Below are 26805 nucleotides of genomic sequence, written 5' to 3'. Positions count from 1 at the left end.
CACTTATGGGCCCAATTATTGTCACGAGCTTAACGCAAAATGAGTTGTCTGTACCTTGATGACTACACGAAATGAGTTGACTGTACCTTGATGACTACAGACTAATCATAGTATCAATCATTTCACATTTTCCTTCAAAATTTGCCCTCATGTCGTGTCGGAACAAAGAGATTTTTGTGCTTTGTTTTGCCCTTACCTTTTGTCGAATTTGGAGCTGATAAAGTGAAAGGAAATCCTACAAGGGAATAAAGGTCTTGTCTCTCACTCGTTAAGCTCAAAAGAAACCACCTCTCTTGGACAGAAGAGGCAATGTCTGCTGACGTGGAGAAACTAAATTGAATTAAGAGTGGATTTAGGGCAATTGAGGTATTTAAGTAGGTACTGGAACTTTGGAGAAAAAAAAAATAAATGACCCAGTGATCAGTTTTACCAGTCAAAACCCATTCTGTACCTGTACATGCTTTACTTAATTTATAAGAAGTGGTTTGATCTTTGGTGCAATCTTGGTCGCAAAACACTTCCTGCTGTCGACTTCTTGGCTTGCACAATTGCTCAGTCATCAGATCTTATTGTACAAGTTTACAGATTTGTTGAGGCACCTTAGTGTTTGCACGTTGTCATACAACTACAGTCTACTAAAATCTGAAGAGGAATGCTTTGATCTCCATTACCGCCGTCTCTAGAGCCAAAAAAAAAAATGTAGCAACTCCCAATAAAGTAGATAAAGACATGATGTACAATACGATGATGCAAGAGACATGACGGCCTTCTTGATCAGGCGTTCGTTTATATATGGTGTTTGATTTGATGGAGCGATCGTCGCGTCCATTTCTTGGGCCAGTAGCATTTTGCTTCTCCAGTCTTATAGCTTTGGCCCAGCAAACAAGTTGTTGTTGGGCTTCAAACCGCTGCCGTGGCCCAAGAATATCATCCATCGCCGTCCATCGTCCTCGCCCACGCCAACTGCTGAGCCTACAAAGGATCAAAATTCGAAAGGCATGTTCTTCAGTGTAGAGCTGAGCCTCCAGCACGAATTGTCTTCCAGCTTCAGTGCTCTTCAGTTCTTCCACCTTGCTAGCGCCACAACGCCGGCTGTCCTTGTTTCCTTCCACAGCTGAGCCGCGGCTGCCATGGATAACAAGCCATGCTATTCAGTCATACAAGAACATGTAGAATTCAAAAGTGCCACAACATTTCAGCTATTCGGGGAGGTACATACCTATATACAAATCTGAAATTGAAATGTGGAAACACTTGTTTGAGAACCGCATCATCCTTCAACCGTCAAGGCACTAGCACTAGCAGTTGCTGGGGGGTGGAGGGCACGGCCTCTAATAAGGTTTAACTTTCTGCAAAAGGATTCAAGTATGTAATTAGTTCACAGGCTGCAATGCAGAATTCGGCACGTTAATCTCTTTCACGGGTAATGAAAGCATGGAGAACCATATCGATCGTGTCAAGGTCAGACCTGCAGCTTTTGGTTGAGTTGGTTTCGGGTTGTTGTCATGTCGAGTGTTACCACACTTGATGCAGAGTAGGATGCAATTCCAAGCTTCAGAAATAGACCAGTTGATTAGATAAATGTATTGCAGAAGCATAATATATACTATACTTGCAAAAGTCGCTTCGAATGTGAATGGAATCATAAATGGAGGATCTAAAGTAGGAATATTATTTTCAGATTACCTGCAGATTGATGTAAAGTGAAGGGCTGAATTTGTGAAAATGACATGCGGAAGCACAATAAATAAATGAGTAATTGCCGCAGAAAAGAGCCATAGTTGAACAATCGGTGGTGCCAGCTACATTGATTAGCAGCATTTATTAACAGATTGTCAGTCGGGAATTTAGGAGGAGAGCACAGGTGTTAGTGTGTAATTACCTTGTCAATCTTCATCAGTGTGTACTGTGTAGCCAGAAGCCAAGCAAGTAGAGTTATATCAGGCCTTGTTTCTCTTGATTTCTAGTAGCATTCCTCGTCACAACAATTAGTTTTGATTAGCCACTGCAGTGAATTTGGAAGCCCTTGCTTGGATACCGATCTGAATTGTTTAGGAGATCCAGCGATCCTTGAGGGAGAGGGATGGACCGCAGAACTGAGTCCTTCAACTTGGTATTGTTTGCTCAGACTATAGATTTCAGTGCTGAATGTTTGAATCCCGTACGCATATGTACAGGAGAAGGAAGTTAACTAACTTTACAGGTCTGGAAGCACAATAGGAATTGCTGCAGAAATAAGAAGCTACTACTGTAATACTCCATAGATCGTCGATATCAGATGGAAATAAGCAGTGTAGTGTACCTTGTCACTTGTCAGTCTTCATTAGTAGTCCTACTTGGTAGGTAGGCATATACTTGTATATCTGGCCGTGTTCCTCTTAATTGCTGGCATTCCTTGTAAAGCTCTGGGCAGCAATCAGATATACTTAGGCTTTTCAGTGAGTCGGGGAAGCCCTCTTTGGGCAACGATCTGATTCTATGCAACCCAGAGATAGGAAACCCTCTAGAGAAGAGAGGCGATGCAACCCTTGAGGGAGTGACTGCAGAGCCCTGCACTAACTAATGCTTAGGCTTTCAAGGGAGGTGAGGAGCTGAAGCGCCTGGTCCTGCTCTTCCGTGAAGCTCTCCGCCTGATAATCATAAATGAAGCATAACGTCCGGAGGGTAGTGGAGAGGCAGGTGCAGATGGGAGCAACAAGCACCGCGGAGATGCTGTCCACATCAAGTCGCGTCAGTTGGAAGGAACAGGAACCTGCGGGCATTGCTTTGGTCCTTGACACCTCAGCGAGTAGATCCGCTGCTACAGAAATAGAATAGGGCTCAGTTTCACCATCTTGTTTCCGATTCCAAACCGACAGATATTCGAGGTTGGAAGTGATGAGAGGATTGAACCCATCCACTGTGATATTCGTGCAATTTTCTAGTCCAAGTTCGGTAAGAGATGTTAGATTTGAGAGCAGAGCCATGGACAGAGTGCTAGGTTCATTGTAAAGCCCGAGTTTCTTGACACAAGGAGGGAAAGGATTAATGCTGTTGCAATCTGCTGCTCCCGCGGACCATCCCGAGAACAGCTTGCCACAATCATCTATCAAAACTGATTCGAGTGACAAGAGGCCCTGGAATCCACCTCCATCCTCCACAGTTAGAACAAGATTCTTACACCCACGCAACTGTACATTTCTGAGCGAGCTGCATGGTGGAAACTGCAATAACACTTCCTCGTCATCATGATCCTCATCTGATGCTGCTGTTACATCCAAAACAGAAAGAGATGGGAAACATTTGAACAAACTTGGCAATGATTTTCCAGTGACACGAAATTCAATCAGATGTAGAGATTGAACCGATTCGAGCACAATGCCATCATCCAATGCTCTCAGAAACGTTTCATTGCATCTCCAAACCTCTATACTTCTTAATGGATGTAGCTTTTGGAGATCCGTAAATGAGATGAGTGATGCATCATTAATTTTCAGTCTTTCTACTTCACTGAGATTGTGGAGGGCCAATTCACACAGCATCTTATTAATGGACAAGTGGCTACTGTGATAATAGAAGTAGTCTGTTTGGAAAAAAAGATAACTTGGAAGTGTGAGGCAGAGGAGGCAGGCACAACTCGGGGCATCCAATAATGTAAAGATCACACAGGTTAGGGAACCCTAAGATTGGTAGTGCGATGAGCTTACGACAATTAGTGCACCTGATTGTTTCAAGCCTTGAGAATAAATGTGTGTTAGCTCCCCCAACCCACTCGACAAGCTCAGGCATATCCACAAACTCAACCTCATTCAACAGTTTGAAACTTTTTTCTGTAATGCCTCCAATGAGGTCCGGTCCAAACTGGCGTATCCCAACAATGTTTTTCAACTTGAGTGTTCGTAGATGATGTATCAGCCCGAAAGGAGGAAGTGCGGACCAAGATACACCCTCTAGATGGAGGGTCTCCAAGTTTGTCGAGTGGGTGTTGCTACACAGCCAAGTGGGACCAGTGCCACCAACATGATTTACAATGCTAAGTGCTCTAATATTGGAGTGTGGCTTAAGACCATCTAGAATATCATCTTCCATGGTTGGTTGCCCGCCACCACTCCAAACTAAAGCCAACTCAACTAAATTTCTCTTTTCCATCAATTTGGCTTCATTAGCTTCTTCCCTGGTTCTCACGTTTTCAAGCCCATACATTTTGAGTTCCCCTCCAATCTTTTCCAACTGACCCAGGTCTCGCAATTCAAATCCAGCACTCTCTTTCTTAACATGGAAACTCCTCAACTCTTGTAATAGCTTCATTTTTCCAACCTCAGGAACATTGGAATGGAATACAACATTGGAAAGGAAATGACACAAATTCACAAGGAGGCTAATGCCTTTAGGCAAATCAAAACTACTTCTCCAGTCTTTGAGGTCCAAGAATTTCAAGTGATAAAACCTGGACACTGTGCTAGGCAAACACATTTCTGAGTAATGAGGTGATTTCAGTTTTAGGTACCGAAGGTGGATGAGCTTTGAGAAGTTGTGTGGCAAAGAATCTAGGGAGTACATGAATATAAACAGAACACGAAGGTCCTTTATTTCCTTAAATGTGTCTCTCAAAATATTGACCAAGCTCGCCCTTCTATATTCTCCAAAGATCATCAAACTCTGCAAATTTCCAATGTCTATCCATCTCCTCAATTTATCCATTTCTCCACCAAAATTTTCAATGTATTTATTTTGCATCAAGATGGATAGGTGGCGAATAGATGATGGGATGTCCTCTGCTCTAAAACTAGAACAGCTGATGTGGGCACATTCTTTTGAAGAAACCATCTGTGCAAGCTCATGCATCAAATCATGCTCCTTTCATCAGAAAACCATAGTCAAATAGTTCATCCAAATATTTTGATCCAATGTCCTCAATTTTATCATTCTGACCACCAGAGTCTGTGATGCCAATTGAAATCCAAAAACGACCAATCTCTAAGCTTTCAAACTTATAATCCTCAGGGTAGAGGGCACAATATGAGAAACATTTCTTTAGATGGAAGGGAAGGTAGTCATAGCTAATTTTCAGAGCAGGCATAATATCATCGTCATGGGTTTGGTTTAGCCACTCCTTGTTCTCAAGAATCTGCACCCAATGTTCTCATGAAAATCTCTTCTTCAATAACCGACCAACTGTTTTGGCTGCCAGTGGGGAACACTTCAATTTATCTGATATTTGTCTTGCAACTTCAATAAGTTGTTCTTTAGCATGCTCAACTGAGACTTCACCAAATACACATGCTTGAAAGAAATTCCAGAAATCAGCAGGCTCCAAACCTTCCAGATTCACTAGAGTAGTTGTCTTCACCATTTGTGCTATATATGGAAACCGAGTTGTAACAATAATCATGCTACCTGCTCCAGCTTCTCTCATTTTGAATGGAGCTAAGAGATTTGCCCACTTATCCTCACTGCATTGCCATATATCATCTAAGACAATTAAAAACCTTTTTGATCTCAATCTCTTTGCAATGGATTTCTGAAGCTGGTCTAAGTTATTTGTTTCATTGCCACCTTCATTTTCAGTTGCAGGTAGGCAGTCCAAGATTTCTTTGCTGAGCTTAAGCACATCAAAACTAGTTGACACACATACCCAGGCCCTAACAGTGAAGTGTTCTTCTGTCCTTTTGTCATTGTAAAGGTGCTGGGTGAAAGTTGTCTTTCCAATACCACCAGGGCCAACTATAGGAAGAACTGACAGGGTTTCATGCAAAGTGGCACTTGTCATGCCATTTATGGTTTCATTAAAAATAGTGCTCCTTCCATACAGCTTATCTTGTCTAATTGTTGACCCGATTGCAGGGCGTTCCAGTGAGTTAGTCATACTTTCTGGAACTAGGCTACTGCTTGCACTTATCTTAAGCAATTCAGAGATATGAGGACATAGGGATTGCATGTCCTCTAACAGCTGCTTGATTTTGTTGGACATGGCCACTCGGTCGAATGGCAACTTGTCATCAGACTTAGCCTCGCTTGTGTTATGTGTGCCATTGGAAACAGCAGCAGCATCTTGTGAACGGCAACAAGAGAAGCAGGAGAGCCAATACCGGCAGTGTTGCGAGCAGCATGGCCGGCATGCAGAGCTTGAGCGCCGAGGCCATCGCCAAGCTGCGGGGTGGCCTCCTGGGTGCCGTCGAGCTCGTCTTGGATCATGAAGTAGTGGAGCTCGTCTAGAGCATCCTCGGCTTCATCTGCCTTCTTGCTGAGGTCCTCCAGCAGCGCCTGTAAGCCTGGGTTGTAGCTGATGTCTCTCCCTTGCGCAGCGTGCAGTAGCCCGAGCGTGTAATTCAGTTCGGTCTTCACCTTGTCGTAGTTGAGGCCGAGCTCACGACTGGCCACATACCCAGCCACCAGGCCATTGGACAGCTTGCTGAGCACCTTTCCAAGGAGCCAGTTCGCCACTCCAACTGCCGCCTCCATCTCCGTCTCCGTTGCCGATCGGTGGTGCCTGCCGTGGGTTAACAAGTTGTGTGAATGCGTTGTGTGCACTCAGGAAACACGGTTTCTAAATGGTGAAATTGGCCTAGATTGGTGAAATTGGCACCATCAGGCTAACAAGTTGGCTCCTAAACAAGTCATTAGGTGGGCGGTCTATTCCTTATATTTGCATCATTACGGTGGCAGTGAAAAATAAGAAAAGTATCAAGCAGATTCAACAACCTCAGGCTAACAAGTTGGTTCCTAAACAAGTCGTTACGTGGGTGGTCTATTCCATATATATTCATCATGACAGTGACGGTGAAAAACAAGAAAAGCATCAAACATATTCAACAACCTAACCACTCCAAAACACCGGGTTGCCAACGTTTTAGAAAGGACCTCCTGCCTTGATAAGTTTGCTTGTAAACCTGAAGAAGACTCTGATCTTATTAGCTAATATAAAGTAGAGTTAAATTTGGAAAAAATTTAATTGAAAAATATCTAGCAGGTCATGCTACAAAAATAAAACTTTCGATACTAAGATTTCACTGTTTCATTGGGGGTTTCTGTAAGAACATTTATTCATTATAAATATGGCTCGTGTAAAATTTTCAGATAACTCCAATAATTAATGTACCTCCCACTTGGGTTTCTTAGGAATATTATATATATATATATATATATATATATATATATATATAGGTCGTCTTGGACTGCATTCTTAATTACTACTCACTTCATACCAAAAATAGTGCAATTCTAGGTTTTAAATAAGTCAAACTTTTCTAAGTTTAACCAAGCTTATAAAAAACATAAATATTTGTGTCTCTAATTAGGTTTACGATAAAAATATGTTCTACGATTAGTATATGATACTTATTCGGCATCATAAATGTTCGTAATTTTAATTTAGTCAATCCTAAAATTGTATGATGCCGAATAAGTATCATTATACTAATAGTCTCAGTGGGAAGATTCATGGTGTTGTTTCCAAAACTGCCATGTCATATAGAATGAAATGAAACATAGATGAAACACACATTCTCAATGGGAAGTTTCATTCTATAGTTTCATAGACATTTAATTTTATGACTCATAGATAGTTGGTAATCGTGCCAAGAGAGTTTTATCCCCATGAAATTCGCTTCTTCTCTCTTCTTAAAAACATTACCGCATCATCAAAGTGCTTATGTGGCAGCTTATTAAATGCAAATGAAACTGTGATGAAACTCCCATTGAGACTGGCCTAATGATTTTGCGAGACAAGAGCCAAACATTAACGGATGCGGTGTTGCGATCACTTGCGTAAATGGTTAGGGGGCTTCAAAAAAATGGTTGTCTCCATTAATGGGCGGACATATTAAGACGTCCGCCTCCGTAAATGGCATTAACAGAGGCGCGCGTGTTAAGACGCCGCCTCTGTAAATAGCATTAACAGGGCTCATGTAAAGTTTTCAGATAGCTCCAATGAACTTACCAATCGCTGCTGTCGTTAGCCTACACACACAAAAAAAAGAGAATCTGCAGTAGATAGCACATGGACATTTATTCTTTCGTACAACTAGGAGCCGGGGGGGGGGGGGGGGGGGGGGGGGGGGGGGGGGGGGGGGGGGGGGGGGGGGGGGGGGGGATGGGGATCACGTACATTGTGGATGAAAGCCGGTGATTTTGAATAAATAAATAGTAAGCAAGAATTCTGAATTTGAATTTTGGAGTCAGTAATCTTGCTACTCATGGAATAAGTTTGTGACAAGATTATAACACTTAATTCACATGGACGATCCCATATGTTTCAGAAAATTTGCCACACCAAAATAAGCTTATGACTTTCAAAGAAAATTATGGTTGGTTGTATATGCAATTATGCATTCATTGAGTTAAGTCGATAAAATTGTATACAATATAGCTATGAAAAGATAGCCAGGTAATATGAATACACTTTTTTGCTTGAACAATGATCAATATTATGAATGTAAAACTTTCTATTCAGAAGCAAATGATCCTCAGCAAGCTTGCATCATGCTCCCTTGAATCAAAGTCACATTTCTAAGTTTCACCTAAAATTAGCTCCGTAAGTGCTACTCGGCTACAACTCCTAGAAACATTAACCATTGAGAGAGCGCTTTACCTTGCTGGCATTTTCTCGAGCAGCTGTTGGGCGCCGTCCATGTGGTCGACCACTCCGTCTGCTAGGCGCTTGCCGGTGCGCTCTGTGGAGCGGGAAGCCGCATAGGGGCGCGTGAGGCTGTGCAGCACTGGTGTCGTTGGCCTTTTTGCATCGTACGTGGCGCTGGCACGGACCCGGGGTTCTCCACGGGCGACGGGTGGCGGCAGGCAGGCATCGGGGATGAGCAGAGGTAGGAGGGTAGGAGTAGAGGTATGCCGCCATGCCGGTGCCCGGTGCCTTTGGCTTGAGGACGGGGCGGAGGAGTGGAGCATGGCCGCGGAGGAAGCAGTGAACATCGAGGCGACTAGCACGAGGACGGGCAGGCGGGCAAGGGAGCTCGCAGCATGGTGGATGCGGCGCCATTGTGGTACACAGTGACACTGACACTTGCGTATTCAGCCACGCGTGTCAAAAGCGAAGTGGCAGTGCTACCTAGGTATAAAATCGGTTTTCTAGCACACTCCTCAGATATTGGGCTATGTCTACCCTACTCAAGTATAAAACCAGTTTTCTAGCACATTAAACTTGTGCAAATCAGGCAAAGGACCCCTAGGTGGTTTTGGATGGCTGTTTTGCCTACGTGGGCGTCCAGTGGTGTTGGGACAACTTGTCAGGGCTGCTGAATGGGCTATGGCGATGGGCCCCACATGTTAGAAAGGTGCCTTACGCCTCTCCCTCCCCTGTCTCTTTCCCTCTCCGCCCGTGGTAGAGGAGTGAATAGCTTATAAAAAATTCTACAACAACACTAGAGCCAAATAGTTAGATAATTAAACGACAAAGCGAGTATTGCGCTAGCCTACTAAAAATGCAAGCCACCTACCACAATTCTAGTTGCTATAGTCTCTAACCACACAAAGGCTAGGTCACTACCACTAAGTTAGTGAGCTTTCAAAGACTAACTGGAGAGCCTCACTAACCAAATTACACAAGCAAGAAAGCTAGCTCTCAAAACTAAGTACACTAAAGAGCTTAGCTACACTAGGAAAGTAAATACAAGATAAGGTAGTGGAGATATACCGCCGTGGCAAGTGATCAATCAAGAATACCAATTGAAATCCCGATGACAAGATGACACAATGATTTTCACCGAGGTTCACTTGCTTGCCGGCAAGCTAATCCCCGTTGTAGCGATTCACCCACTTAGAGGTTCACGCGCTAATAGGCATCACACGCCTAACCCGCAATCGGGTGCCGCACAACCAACACAAGATGGGGATCCACAAGCTACGAGCAATCCACTAGAGTACATTTTTGCTCTCCGCCGAAGAAAGATCAAGAACCCCTCACAATCACCACCATCGGAGCCAGAGACAAGCACCTTCCTCCGTTCGACGATCCTCGTTGCACCAAGCCATCTAGGTGGCGGCAATCACCAAGAGTAACAAGCGAATCTCGCAGCGAAACACGATCACCAAGTGCCACTAGATGTAATCACTCAAAGCAATGCACTTGGATGCTCTCAATCCTCACCAAATGATGATCCAATCAAGCTAAGTGAGTGAGAGAGTGTTGGCTAGGCTCACAAGGGTGTATTTGTCAATGCAAATGGTCAAGAGGGTGAGCCCAAGCCGACCAACCACTATTTATAGCCCCCCAAACGAAATAGAGTTGTTAGATACAAGTTGGGGCTACCTGCGCGACGACCGGACTTGCTGGTCGGGATGACCGGATGCGTCCGGTGCATTGTTGCAAAAGCGTCCGATCGAAGTTGTAGTAGCGTCCGATGCATGTTGTAGTAGTATCCGGTCACAGACTATTTGAATTCAACCGTTGGCGCTCAACGGCCCTCTCATTGCAATAGTGTCCGGTGCATGTTACAGTAGCATCCGGTCATTGTTGCATCAACGTCCGGTGCGATCCAGACAGGTTCCAAAGAGGTATTTTGGTGACTGGACGCGTCCGGTCACCACTGACCGGACTCACCCAATGTTAGGTCATTCAACTACGTGTGTTGCCTATCTGTGAACAGTTGCACAGGCGCGTCCGGTCGCATGTTGGATTAGCATCCGATCATTGTTTCATTAGTTTGCACTAGCGTCTGATCCATGTTGCAGCGTATGGTCACGCCTGAAATCCTTCTTTTCAACTCAAATTTCGCCATCCTTGCTTCCAAGCGCTAACCACCATGTGTATCACCAATGTGCACGTGTGTTAGCATTTTCACAAAGCATTTTCAAGGGTGTTACCACTCACTAGAATCTAAATGCATATGCAATGAGTTAGAACATCTAGTAGCACGTTGATAACTGCATTTTGACACGAGTTTCACCCCTCTTAATAGTACGGCTATCGATCCTAAATGTGATCACACTCATTAAGTGTCTTAATCACCAAAACAAAATGGCCTTATCAAATATACATTTGTCTTGAGCCCATTTTGTTTTTCTCTTTCTTCTTTTTCAAGTCCAAGCACTTGATCATCACCATGGCCTCCACCATCATCATGATCTTCATTATTTGCTTCACCACTTGGAATGTACTTAACCTATCTCAAATTCACTTAGAGCACATAGGTTAGTACCTAGAGTTTCATCAATTCATCAAAACTAAACTAGAGCTTTCAATCTCCCCCTTTTTGGTAATTGATAGCAACCCTTTCACAAAGATATGAATTGAAATCAAATTGAATCCATGTTGCTTGCCCAAGCATATTTACCATGTGTAAAAGTATTTGGACAAGTTTTATGAATCTGAATTGGTAGCATTAGCTCCCCCTACATGTGTGCTAAGAGTTTGGTTTGAAAGCTTGCATAGATGCATAGATTTGAGTTGTGGGGAAGTAATGTCTACCAAATGATGCTAAGGTATAAGAGATGGACCTTTGAAGCGTGATACCAATCAGAGTCAATATACCATCCTTAGCACCATTGTTAGTTAGATAGCACTTATAAAACACAAACACTAGATACCTTATGAGATCAACATTATAAGTAAGGTTCTAGTAACACTTGTGAAAACAAATTCAAGATATATCTAACTATCACCTATGCATGCTAGTTTTTCATTTCATCAATCAAACCTACAACTAGCATACACCACACAAGCATATATATTGAATTTAAACTTGACACATGCAAGCAAGCATATGTGAATGCACATTCAAATGCATCATACAAGTTCATGAGCTTGCTCCCCCTACTTGTGTGCTCAAATTTTAATTGATCCCCTTCCTTTGTCATTTCTCTCCCCCTATGTCCATTTTCTCCCTATCACATTTATCTTTGTTTCCCTTCCCCTTTGCCATCAATGACCACAAAGGTTCAATCTCAGATAGGTTAGGATTATCAAGTCAATCAATGGGGTGAGGATCATTTTCCTAAATTTGGTTCAAACTAGAACACTTGCCAAAGACATTTAACTCGGTTTGATCCAAGGACAAGCTTCTTCACACCTTATTTCAAGGGTTATCTTGACCATATTGAGTTAAACACTTATAGCTCATTTTTTAGATCAAACACTAGGTTCACAAGCCCACAAACATGTCATATGCCACCACTAGATCAAGTCAAGCATAGAAGTAATAGTGGTACCATACAAGCATCAAATTCATTTGATTTTCATGAATGAGCCTATTAAATGTGAGGAATGATTAGATGCGCTAAACATGTCCTTAGCAAAGAATGTATGCATGCCAATCAATTTTTACCTTGGATTGCTTGAAGGAGAGGCATGTCATATTAATGGGGGGGGGTGCATCAACATATATTTAAGAAATCCAATATGTTCAACTCATTTCTTAGCTTGCAAAACCTTTTTTCATCAAGTGGCTTGGTGAATATGTCAACAAGTTGATCTTCGGTGCCCACACTCTCAATGCAAATGTCCCCTTTTGTTGATGATCTCTAATGAAATGGTGATGGACATCAATGTGCTTTGTTCTTGCATGCTAAACCAGATTGTTGGTTAGCTTGATTGTACTCTCATTGTCACATAGCAATGGCACTTTCTTGAACTTGATTCTAAAATCAATCAAGGTGGCCTTCATCCAAAGAATTTATGCACAACAACTACCGATGGATATGTATTTATCTTTGGTGGTTAATAATGCAACACTGTTTAGCTTTTTTGATGACCATAAAACAAGTGATCTTCCTAATAATTGACAAGTGCCCGATGTGCTCTTCCTTTCAACCTTGCATATCTCATAATCGGAGTCTAAATATTCAACTAACTCAAACTTTGCTCCTTTGGGATACCATAAACCAACATTTTGTATATGCTTCAAGTACCTCAATATTTTCTTCATAGCCTTTAAATGACTTTCTCTTGGTGAGGCTTGAAATCTTGCACACATGCATACACTAAACATGACATCCGGCCTTGATGCGGTCACATAGAGTAGGCTTCCAATCATAGAGTGATACAACTTTTGATCCACCATGTTGCCACTTGCATCACTATCCAAATTACCATTTGTCCCCATTGGTGTACTGATGGATTTGCTCTCATTCATGCCAAACTTTTTAAGCATGTCTTTGATGTACCTGCCTTGACTCACAAATGTACCATTCTTCAATTGTTTGATTTGAATACCAAGGAAGTAACTCAACTCTCTAATCATGGACATCTCAAACTCATTAGCCATTATTTTCCCAAACTCTTCACAAAAGTCTTGATTGATCGATCTAAATATGATGTCATCAATATAGATTTGTAACACAAATAAGTCCTTGCCAATCTTGTTGGTGAAAAGAGTGGTGTCAACCTTGCCCATTATGAATCCCTTTGAGAGTAGGAAATCCCTTAATCTCTCATACCATGCTCTAAGTGCTTGCTTGAAGCCATACAATACCTTCTTCAACTTGTACACATGGTTGGGCTTCTTGTCATCTTCAAAACCGGGAGGTTGCTCAACATAAACTTCTTCATTGATGTAGCCATTGAGAAATGCACTCTTGACATCCATTTGATAGAGCTTGATGTTGTGGGCATAAGCATAGGCTAGCAAGATTCTAATTGCTTCTAATCTAGCAACGGGGCATATGTTTCTCCAAAATCAAGATCTTCCACTTGAGTGTAACCTTGTGCTACCAATCTTGCTTTGTTCCTTACTACTATCCCATCTTGATCTTGCTTGTTTCTAAAGACCCATTTGGTTGCAATCACATTGTGGTTCTTTGGTCTCTCTACTAATTTTCATACTTAATTTCTTGTGAAGTTGTTCAATTCTTCATGCATTGTATTCATCCCATCAACATCAAACAATGCTTCATCTATCTTCTTTGGTTCAATGGATGACACAAATGAGAAGTGCTCACAAAATGAAGCCAATTTTGATCTTGTTTGTACACCTCTAGAAATATCTCCAATTATAGTTTCCAATGGATGATCTCTTGCTATATTGGTTGGTCGGAGTATTGGAACTTAATTGCTCGCACTAGCTTGCTCATTTGGTTGAGATGATGAACTAGCCACTTGTTGATCTTGCACTTGAGATGATGAACTAGCTTGATTTGAATCATCTTGCACATTTGAGTTAGAGAGCACTTGCACTTGATCATCCTCTTCATCTACCACTTGTCTAGGCCTCAATTCACCAATATCCATGTTCTTCATGGCATTTAAAAGTTGAATGCCTCTAACATCATCAAGATTTTCATTCTTATCTTGGGAACCCTTGGTTTCATCAAATTTAACATCATGAACTTCCTTAAGAGTACCACTTGCTAAATTCCAAACACTATATACTTTGCTATTGGTTGAGTATCCAAGCAAGAATCCTTCATCACATTTCTTGTCAAACTTGTTCAATCTAGTGCATTTCCTTAATATGTAGCATTTGCAACAAAAAACTAAAAAATATGCAATGTTTGGCTTTCTACCATTCAAGAGCTCATAAGGTGTCTTCTTCTTCAAAGGGTGACAATAGAGGCGGTTGCTACAATAGCAAGCCGTGTTGATTGTTTTGGCCCAAAAGGATTGACTCACATTGTACTCACTAAGCATAGACCTTGTCATGTCAATAAGTGTTCTATTCTTCCTCTCAATAAGGCCATTTGATTGTGGAATGTACTTGGTCGAGAATTAATGTCTAATTCCAAATTCATCACACAACTCATCAATTCTTGTGTTCTTGAACTCACTATCATTGTCACTTCTAACTCTCTTGATGGTTGTTTTAAACTCATTGTGAATGCCCTTGACAAATAATTTGAAAGTTACAAATATATCACTCTTGTCCACTAGAAAGAATACCCATGTGTATCCAGTGAATCATCTACTATCACAAAACTATATTTGTTTCACCGATGCTAGTGTGTTGTGTTGGCCCAAACAAGTCCATATGCAATAACTCAAATGCTTTACTAGTGCTCATCATGCTTTTCTTAGGATATGTGTTTCCAACTTGTTTGCTGGCTTGAGAAGCACTACAAAGTTTTTCCTTCTCAAATACCACATCTTTCAAGCCTCTAACTAGATCATGCTTAATTAATCTTTTAAATTGTTCCATTCCAATATGACCAAGCCTTCTATGCCATAACCAACCCATGCTAGATTTGGTGAACAAGCATGTTGACAATTGAGTTTCTCTAGCACTAAAATCAACCAAGTATAGATTCTCAAATCTAAAGCCTTTGAAGATCAAATTAGAGCAATCTACACTAATGATCTCTACATCATTTACTCCAAATATGCACTTAAATCCAAGATCACACAATTGAGCCACGGATAGCAAATTGAAGTTCAAGCTCCCAACTAGCAACACATTGGATATGCTCAAGTCATTGGATATTAATTATAATTTTATCAAGCCCCTTGACCTTGCCATTGCCATTATCACCAAATATAATACTATCATAACCATCATTGCCACTTGAGTTGATTGAGTTGAACATTCTAGCATCACCGGTCATATGTTGAGTGCACCCATGTAGGGTCAAGATGGCGGATTAGAGGGGGGGTGAATAGTCCTTTCTAAAATTAATCGTATCGGCTAACCGAAACAAATACGGAATTAAAACTAACGGTCTAGCCAACACTACACCCCTCTATCTAAGTTCTCTAGCACCTTACAAAGATACTAATTAAGCAACTAAGGCGCTGGGCTAGGTAGAGCTCACCTAACCAATTCTAGAATGACACGCTCTACTAGAGTAGCTCAATGACACGCTCTACTAGAGTTGCTCTTCGCAATCCCCGTGGGATGAGCATAATCCCCCTCGCAAATCCTCCTCTAGAGCACCGCATAATCTTCACGCTTGCTTCAACGGAGTCACAAGCCACCAAGCCATCTAGGAGGTGGCAACCTCCAAGAGTAGCAAGCACCACCGGATAAAAACACGATCATCTAGCGCCACTCGATGCAACCTCACGATGCAATCGCACTAGAATCGCACTCACAATCAATCGGATGATCACTATCAAGCATATGTGAGTTAGAGAGCTCTCAAGCACACCTACACAAGCCACCAAGGCTTAAGGGTGCTCAGCAACTAGCCCAAGGCTGAGCTTGTGGCAGAACCTCCTAAATTATAGGACCCACATGCACTTTGTCACTGTCCAACGACCTTTGACGACTATGCATATATTCCTGGTAACTTAAGAAGTATGTCGGGTGTCCTCAGGGAACCCCGAATCATCCATGATTTCCGAGTAGGATCACATTACAGAGTCATTGCAGTATTACAACATTTATTCAAATATATACATCAGAGTAAAATAGCGGAAGTCTTACGATAACTTAGTTTACAAACCAGTTGTTTCAAACCTTACAAACTAAGTTCGATAATTATTACAAACCATAATAGTAGTGGAGTGGCATAATTAACATAAACATAACACACAAAATAAACATCCTACCCAAGGATCACACAATCACTTATCGTCATCGACCTGAACAATAGTCATGCAGCAAGGTCCAAAACAGACCTGCTCATGAGGCTCACCTGCAACAAGGGTCAATGAACCCTGAGTACAAAAGTACTCAACAAGACTTAACCGAAATAAAACTGAGAAGACTCAGGAATGCAGGCTCAGGGATTCAAGGTATGGCTTTAGCAATAATCAAAGTTCTTTTGTGTAAAGGCTCTTTAACAAAATTCTTTACTTCAAAGGTAAAACTTTATAAGTACCACAATGAATCTGCCATGATCCGTAATGAGATCATGAACTTCATATCAATCTCTTTCTCAAACCTTACTCAAGTTCTAGTTATTAAACTACGATGATGAACAGAGAGTTGAGTCTCCATAACCGAGGAGCAACGATGATTCGAACCGATTATTAACCCAGCTGGGAATTCCAGACCACACGGCATATGCAGGTCCCCGACCTACATATATCAACCTGCACTCAGATCCTCTAAAACAAGAATGGGTCCGCGCCACCCAAGAATATAGTACTCCACCATTCCAGCCCATGGCCAGGTGGGTACACGCTACTCTCGCCATCTCTCTACTCCTAGTGCGCGAGTAGCCATTCTCATAATAGAATAGCCGAGTTAAGGCTTACCGGAGTATGTGGTTAGTACTATAAAGTCTTATCTCACACAGTTCAACAACGGATGGACCTTAATCGACACAGGCGGAAAGAAGCCGCTCACAAGACCTCCATGTCTTGTGGCTTTCACACACCAAGTCCGCTCGGTCTAGATTTATTACTTCACATTCTCATATCTCATGATAACATAAGTAACCAAAGATCCATTTGAAACTTCTAGGTGACAGGTAATCACCCGGCTAAGCAGGACTAAGCATAATTAGTCATTTATGAATTAAAACTGGTAACAAGGTAGATATGGAAAAACAAGGTTGGTAATGCATCAATTAGGTTTCCACTTGACTCCTAATCACTTAATGCAGTATATAAAAGCAAAAGCGATAAAATTTGTAAAATACAAGGTAGGGTTAAATGCATCTGGGGCTTGCCTTCGTTGACGGAAAGGTTAGGTTCCTGCGACGTTCTACAAGTATTAGATCCAACCTCAACAGGCGGATTAACCTCCTCCACAACTTGATTAACTACCACATGTTCACCTTCGTTCACTACACGTAGTAACAATGCCATGTTTAACATGATGCGGGATACGAAACATGATGCTTGATGATGGATGCAAAATTAACAATTTAAATACAACTTTCCTTCGCGGTACAGTTGCAAGTCAAACGAACTAAATCTTTTTCATAACACATACATCAATTGCTAAGGATCATTATCAACTAATGACCCAAGGTCATCACTCAATCCAAAATTTCAAACAAAACCTAAATCATTAAAGGTTACTATTTGCTTTTATGAATTAATTATTTAATTTAAAATTATGAAATAAATCAACTTATTCTAATTTAGCTCAAAATTTTTGTAAATGTTCATCACATGATAAGTAAGTGGCAAAAAAAATTTCATAATTTTTGGATAATTAATTGAGCCTAGAAAAATCATGGAAATCCATTTATTAATTAATTGAGCAATTTTCATCACATTCAAAAAGTACTGAAAACAATATTTCATATTTTTCTTAAATAATATACATCACAGAGAGGTCACACAAAAATTTTCATAATTTTTGGAACTCTAAATAAATTTACACAAAAACAGACACTATTCATTCAATTATGAAAAACAGAAAATCCATTTTGAACTACACAGTCTCTGACAGGATGACCCCACATGTCATCTTCAACCTCTAGCTTTGACCACGACGACGATGGCGCTGACCGATGGAAACTTGCCAACGGTGAGTCCAACGGCAACGGCCAAAGTACCAAAACAATCACCATGACTAGGCGCATCGATTTGTGGCACTACGGAGATTAATTACGACACGAAACAAGGCTCACACTGGCCATGGCGGATGCAGTGGCCCGGCGACGCTACACTGGCGAAACAAGGCCGGTAATGGTGAAACAAAAAGTCTAGGAAGCATCAGTAGCTCACCCCAAACGCGTTGGAGTCAAAGACCGAGCCAAAGGAGCAACAGCAAGGTGGTTCCATGGTCTGAGCAAACACGACAGAGTGAAACTTTGTCGGTGGCGGTGTTATGGCGACTGCAGTGGGCAAAATGACCAAGGAACAATGGATTAAGCACCACGGCATCAAGATGGAGCCATAGGTACATTGATCAAGGGCAACGGCTCACCAGAGGGCGCTGGCCATGGAGATGCGCTTGCGATGGTGAGGTTGTCGGCCGCGAGGAAGAAGGGTTCTCATAGCGGGTTCCTAGCAAAACCAGATGACCCAAGATGGCTAGATGGATGCGCAAGGAGGAGGCGAAGCTAGAACTGGCTTAGCTGCGACGGTGGAGCACTACAGTGACGGTGGGAGCTCGCTGGAGATGAGCAAGGGCGACGAAAAAAACAGAGCAACGAAATGAAGGTCGACGACGGCGTCTGAGCTTTATAGAATGGCCAAGAGAGCAAGGAGGCGACACGTAGTGGCCTTCACCGCACCAGCGCGAAGCCATGAGTGGCCATAGGCGCGTCTAGAAGATCGAACAAGGACACCGGCGATGGGGCGGTGGTTGTGACACTGTTCACTAGAATTACAGAATTGCCATCCCTTTTAAAATTCAAATTACTCCCAAATTTGTATAACAACTCAAAAATCTCCAAAAATAAAAGTTGCTCAAAATCTAAAGTTCTACAACTTTGCTTTTATAACCACCCCGTAATTCTATCTACATTTTGAAATGAACTTTTGAATTCAAATAGGGGACATTTAAGGAATTACGCCTTTTCAAATTACTTCAAATTTTTCATAATAACTTTGAAAACTCCAAACACAAACTTTATATAACTTGCCAAGCTCTACACTTTTGCTTTAAGGCTCAACCCCAAAATGTGCTTAGATTTTGAAATGAGTTTTCAGGGTAGGATTTAAATACAGAAAAATCAGGGTTTTCTTAAAAATTCAAAATCCAAACAAACTTTGAACTTGATTCAAACAATACAATTCAACACATACCACATAAATGTAAACTTGTTTTAGTGAATGCATAACAAAGTTTTCACTAAATATCAAATGCTTTGCAATGCATATGATGACATGTCCTGTTTTAGGTTTTAAAACACCAGAGGTGTTACAATCCTTCCCCCTAAAAGAAATCTCGCCCCGAGATTCAAAGCCATAGGGTAAGTAATGGAAAAGGAAATGTGTCGCGTGAACACATACAAAATCTATCCATAAAACAGCTGAGGTCCCTTCACAAAACACAACTGGCAACAACCGAGCTCAACTAACATTATTCTATTCTATATTGACGCAAGAAACTCTGGAAATTTTTCTAGCAAGTAATCTTCGGATTCCCAAGTAGCTTCTTCTTCGGAATGTTGATTCCATTGTATCTTGTAAAACTTGATTGTCCTTCTTCGTGTGACATGATCTTTCTGATCCAGAACTTGGATAGGATATTCGGAATAGGTTAAATCAGGTTCAAGTTCCACTCCTTCAACCTCAACATTCTGCTCAGGCACTCGGAGACACTTCTTTAATTGAGAAACATGGAACACATCATGTACGGCTGAAAGATGTTCAGGTAACTTTAAGTGATATGCCACTTTTCCATACCTCTCTAAAATTTGAAATGGTCCAATATATCGAGGTGCCAACTTGCCTTTTACACCAAAACGGGTAACTCCCTTCATCGGTGATGCCTTCAGATATACAAAATCTCCCTTGTTAAACACCAATGGTCTACGTCGTTTATCTGCATAACTCTTTTGTCGGGACTGAGCTATCTTCAAATTACTTTGTATTTGCCTAACCTTGTCTTCTGTTTCTTTCACAAGGTCAACTCCAAAGAATCTTCTCTCCCCGGACTCAGACCAAGGGCGCGTTTAGTTCGGCAAAGTTTGCACCTGCAAACTTTGCATAGTGCACGATTCTCCACTATAACATTTCATTTGTATTTGTAAATTATTGTCCAAACATTGACTAATTAGGATCAAAAGATTCATCTCGCAAAGTTAAAGCAAACTGTGTAATTAGTTTTTGATTTCGTCTATATTTAGTACTCCATGCATGTATCACAAGTTTGATGTGACGGGGAATCTTCTTTTCACATAGTGCACTTTTGGAGAACTAAACAAGGGCCAACTCAGTGATGTTTTGCATCTATGACCATAGAGTGCTTCAAATGGAGCCATTCTAATGCTCTCCTGATAACTATTGTTGTATGAAAATTTAGCCAAAGGCAGACATTCATCCCACTTATTGGAATAGTTAAGAACACAACATCTTAACATATCTTCAAGTACTTGATTGACCCTTTTAGTCTGACCATCAGTCTGGGGATGATAAGCTATACTATACAGTAGTTTGGTACCCAATGAAGAATGCAAGTGTTTCCAAAAGCTGGAGACAAATTGTGTACCCCGATCTAACACTATGGTCTTTGGTACCCCATGTAAACTCACAATTCTATCTAGATACATCTTGGCATATCGGATAGTGGGATATGTACTCTAAACCAGAAGAAAATGTGCTGACTTGGTTAGTCGATTTACAATAACCCATATTGAATCAGAACCTTTTGATGTCTTGGGTAGACCAACAATAAAGTCCATACTAATATCCTCCCACTTCCAAGCTGGAATAGGTAATGGCTGTAACTCTCCAGCATACCTCAAATGTATAGCTTTCACCTTTTGACAAGTATCACACTTGGCTATATATTGGGCAATTTCTATCTTCATTTTGGTCCACCAAAACCTTTGTTTCAAGTCATGGTACATCTTGTTGCTTCCCGGATGAATAGATAGCCTAGTAGCATGTGCCTCTTCAAGAATTGACTGTCGCAACTCTGGAACCTTTGGTACCACTAAGTGATTCTTGAACCATAACACACCTTCATCATCTACTTTGAAGCATTCCGCTTTCCCATCCTTGATTCTTTCTTTGATATGGGCTATACCCTTGTTTTCTTTCTGAGTAGCAATAATCTGATCTCAAATAGTGGCTTCAACAGTTATATTGGCCAAACTACCTTGTTGAATTACCCCTATACTCAACTTTTCCATCTCTTGGCATAAAGTTAAACCCATTGTTCTTACTGTTAGACAATTACAATGGCTCTTTCGACTGAGGGCATCTGTAACTACATTTGCTTTACAAGGATGGTAATGTACTTCCAAATCATAATCCTGAATCAATTCTAACCATCTTCTCTGTCGCATGTTCAAATCCGATTGAGTAAAGATATACTTTAAACTCTTGTGATCTGTGTAAATATGGCACGTATTACCAAGCAGGTAATGCCGCCAAATCTTTAGAGCATGGACAACTGCTGTTAACTCTAGATCATGAGTGGGATAGTGCTCTTCATGTTGCTTGAGTTATCTGGAAGCATAGGCAATAACTCGGCCTTCTTGCATCAATACACATCCAATACCAATACCCGAAGCATCACAATAAATATCAAACGGCTTCTCAATATCAGGTTGGGCTAATATTGGTGTAGTGGTTAACAGTCTCTTCAAAGTCTGGAAGGCTTCTTCACACTCAGATGACCAGACAAACTTGGCTTGGTTCTTCAACAACCCAGTGATGGACTTGGATACTCTAGAGAAATCTAGGATAAAATGACGGTAATACCCCACCAATCCTAGAAAACTCTGAACTTGATGAATAGTGGTTGGTGGTTTCCAATCAAGCACATCCTTAACTTTGCTTGGGTCAACAGCGACTCCTTCAGCTGATAAGACATGTCCAAGAAACTATACTTCCTTAAGCCAGAAGTCACACTTACTGAACTTGGCATATAGTTGATGTTCTCTTAAGCGGGTCAAGACAATTCTAAGATGTTCCACGTGTTCCTTCTTGTTCTTGGAATAAACTAGGACATCATCAATAAACACCACCACAAACTTGTCTAGCTCAGGCATGAACACTAAATTCATTAGATACATGAAATGAGCTGGGGCATTTGTCAAACCAAAAGGCATTACCAAGTATTCATATAATCTGTATCTTGTGGTAAATGTCATTTTGGGAATATCTTCAGGCTTAATCTTGATTTGGTGATAGCCTGACCTTAAATCAATCTTGGAGAAAACTTTGGCTCTAGCCAGTTGATCAAAAAGCAAGTCTATCCGAGGTAAGGGATATTTATTCTTAATGGTCACTTCATTCAACGGACGATAGTCAACACATAACCTCAGGGTCTCATCTTTCTTCTTCACAAAAATTGCAGGGCATCCCCAAGGTGATGAACTAGGTTGAATAAATCCTTTCTCAATCAACCCTTGCAACTGAGTCTTCAACTCGGCTAATTCCTTTGGAGGCATCCTATAAGCTCTCCGAGAGATCGGAGCTGTTCCAGGCTTTAACTCTATGTTAAATTGAACATCCCTATCTAGTGGTAGACCGGGTAAATCCTTAGGAAAAACATTAGAGAATTCACAAACTACCAGGATATCCCTAATCTCCTTGACAAAAGTTGCACAAACTCTTCCCACTGATCTCCTTAAGGTAGGAAGTTGGATAAGAAGCTGAGAATTACTATCAGGCAAACTCACCCTTAATGTCCTATTCAAAGCATCTATAACAGCCTTATACTGATACATCCAATTCATTCCCAAGATCACATCTATATCTTGATCCTTGAGAATAATCATGGTATTGGGAAAAATATGCCCACCCAGGTTTATGGGTACCTGGTATACCATTTTCTTAGTACATAGACGTCCCTCGGGCGACTGTATAAAGAAATTTTCCTTTGTTTCCCTAATTGGAATTGCATGCTTTACGACAAAGGTTCTATTGATGAATGAATGAGATGTACTAGAATCAAAAAGCATAACAGTAGGGTGATTGGCGATAGGAAACATACCCATCATCACTGGCTCTCCTTCCAGAATTTCCCCAGCTTGAATATAGAACACTCGTCCTGTCTTCCTCTCATCTTTGCCCTTCTGAGCATTCTGATTGTGGTTCTTATTCTGTGCTTGACCCTGTTGTTAATTTGCAGGGGCCTTCTGATAATTTTGATTAGCCTGCTTGGGATACAGACATTCCCTGGAGAAATGACCGATCGTTCCACAATTATAACACGGATAATTGTAACCCTAGGACATTGGAGCATTGCCACCAGGAGCATTGGTCTGCTGTGAATTCGGGTAGGTTATAGCAGGACGGACATTTGACTGTTGCCTGGCTTGAAACTACGGTGGACGATAAGGAGGACGATAATGGTTGACTGGATGATAGATTATCTTTTGCCTCTTTTGATTTCCACCAAAAGATCCAGACAACATATTCTTCTTTTTCTTGATCTCCTTATGTTGCCGATACTTTTCCTTAGAAGCAATTGCAATATTCACTACCTCATGATAAGTAACATTGGCACATGCAGTCATCATTGTCTGTAATTTGGTATTCAGTCCTCTCATGAACCATTTCTTTTTCTTGGCATCTATATTGACATGTTCAGATGCATACTATGACAGGTGATTGAATCTACCCACATATTGCATAACCGTTTGATCCCCTTGCCTCAACGCAAGGAACTCATCCAACTTCATGGCCATCACCCCTTCTGGAATATAATGAGCTCTGAAGGTAGTACGGAACTCAGCCCAAGTTATTGGAATGCCAGCTGGTTGCATAGCTACTAGATTTGCCCACCAGGCACTTGCTGCACCTCTAAGTTGCTGGGCAGCAAACATAGGTTTCTGCATCTCCATGCATGGAATAAGATCAAATTTCTGCTCCATGGTCCGAAGCCAATCATCAGCCTCCAATGGTTCATCGGCCTTAGTGAACACTGGGGGTCTTGTATCGGTAAAATCAACATACGTAGCCTCCTGCCTGTTATGATTGCGGCCACGGTTTCCTTGCACCATATTCTAATTATGCACCATATTATGATTACTCTGAGCTATCTCTCGAAGCAATCGAGCATTTTCAACAGTCACATGGACCAGTGCTGCTATAGCATCAGCTAAAGTCGGTGGAACTGGTGGCGGCTCAGGAACACCACCCTCTTCATGCGAAGAGCCTGGAACATCCGAAGCATGAGTACGAGGCATCTGTTCATAACAAATCAAACTTTACTCACAAGCTTTTATTAAAAGATAAACAAGCGTACTACAACACATTACACTGGTTTACTTATTTAAGTACAAGTCCACACCTACACAAGACTACTAAACTTAACTAGATCTCACTATATACAATTCTACTCTTCTCCTCAACCACATCAACCTTCGTGATCGGTATCCATGTCGGAAACATTCCCACCTTCATCATCACTTTCATCCACCATCACTAATTCTTCTAGATCTTCTTCTTCTTCTTCCTCTTCAAGTTCATCATCATCAGCAATGACGACACTAGGGTCCATTGCATCAGCTTGAGGTTCATGATTTGGATCCAGGAGGTTGCTGAGCCTATGGACTTCTTCATGCAAAGTAGTATTATGTTCTTCTAAATCTTCTACATAAAATTCTAGCTCATGCGCTCTAGCTCTAGCTACATCTTCCCTATGCCAAGCCTCATTTCTCCCTTCCACCATACGAACTAACATTCGCTCACAGTTCTTATGAGCGGTAGTGCGACACTTCAATTGATCTTTTAACTTGCCTACCTGGATGGCATCTAAGGCTCTATCCCTAGTAGCCTGTGCTAACTCTGTTGAAAGCCTCTGTATCTCTGCCTAGGGATCAGGCCTAGAGTTGCTACTACTAGCACCGTCATTTCTAGGGGCAAGTTGGTGACAAGGAACTCCTTTAGGCCCAACAGACTTACGGGGCGTTTCCTTGGTGCGAGCCATACTGTAGGAAGCAAGATTAATCCAATTAAGACCACCAGATCAAAATCTAAAGAGCAGCCAGGATGGATTACATTACTCAACCTAGACTCACTACCCAACCCAGACTCAGGGTGAAGGAAGTAACAAGTGAATTAATCATGATGCATTAATCGTTCTTACGAGCAAAAACATCAAAGCTATAAGGTACATAACCACAGTTATTTTTATATAGGGCATAATAAGATTACTACTCCACCACACAAAGCCTTTTTAATCAATTAAGGAATGGTGAGAATGAAATAAGATAAGTCAGAAGCAATTTGGACCAAATTAACAAGTTATATTTATTTGTCCCAAATCATTTTGAAGTTTTTGTAAAACAATACAATAAAGACTTTGTAATGATCGCTCTGATACCATTCTATGGCAGAACCTCCTAAATTATAGGACCCACATGCACTTGTCACTGTCCAACGACCTTTGATGACTATGCATATGTTCCTGGTAACTTAAGAAGTCTATCGGGTGTCCTCGGGGAACCCTGAATCATCCACGATTTCCAAGCAGGATCACATTATAGAGTCATTGTAGTATTACAACATTTATTCAAATATATATATCAGAGTAAAATAGCGGAAGTCTTACGATAACTTAGTTTACAAACCAGTTGTTTCAAACCTTACAAACTAAGTTCGATAATTATTACAAACCATAATAGTAGTGGAGTGGCATAATTAACATAAACATAACACACAAAATAAACATCCTGCCCAAGGATCACACAATCACTTATCGTCATCGACCTGAACAACAGTCATGCAGCAAGGTCCAAAACAGACCTGCTCATGAGGCTCACTTGCAACAAGGGTCAACGAACCCTGAGTACAAAAGTACACAACAAGACTTAACCGAAATAAAACTAAGAAGACTCAGGAATGCAGGCTCAGGGATTCAAGGTATGGCTTTAGCAATAATCAAAGTTCTTTTGCGTAAAGGCTCTTTAACAAAATTCTTTACTTCAAAGGTAAAACTTTATAAGTACCACATATAAATCTACCATGATCCGTAATGAGATCATGAACTTCATATCAATCTCTTTCTCAAACCTTACTCAAGTTCCAGTTATTAAACTACGATGATGAACAGAGAGTTGAGTCTCCATAACCGAGGAGCAACGATGATTCAAACCGATTATTAACCCAGCTGTGAATTCTAGACCACACGACATATGCAGGTCCCCGACCTACATATATCAACTTGCACTCAGATCCTCTAAAACAAGAACGGGTCTGTGCCACCCAAGAATACAATACTCCACCATTCCAGCCCATGGCCACGTGGGTACACGCTACTCTCACCATCTCTCCACTCCCAGTGCGCGAGTAGCCATTCTCATAATAGAATAGCTAAGTTAAGGCTTACTGGAGTATGTGGTTAGTACTACAAAGTCTCATCTCACACAGTTCAACAACGGATGGACCTTAATCGACACAGGCGGAAAGAAGCCGCT

At 41.3% G+C, this 26805-nt stretch overlaps 1 pseudogene; it reads right to left on the bottom strand.

Annotated features, from left to right (window-relative positions):
• Nucleotides 1-477: 477 nt before the first annotated feature.
• Nucleotides 478-9000, bottom strand: LOC136466975 (putative disease resistance protein RGA3; annotated as a pseudogene).
• Between the last annotated feature and the right edge of the window lie 17805 nt (nt 9001-26805).

The sequence above is a fragment of the Miscanthus floridulus genome, chromosome 7 (assembly GCF_019320115.1).
Source record: "Miscanthus floridulus cultivar M001 chromosome 7, ASM1932011v1, whole genome shotgun sequence".
Lineage (NCBI taxonomy): Eukaryota > Viridiplantae > Streptophyta > Magnoliopsida > Poales > Poaceae > Miscanthus > Miscanthus floridulus.
Note: the sequence above shows the minus strand (reverse complement) of the source record. Positions and strands in the feature narration are given on the sequence as shown.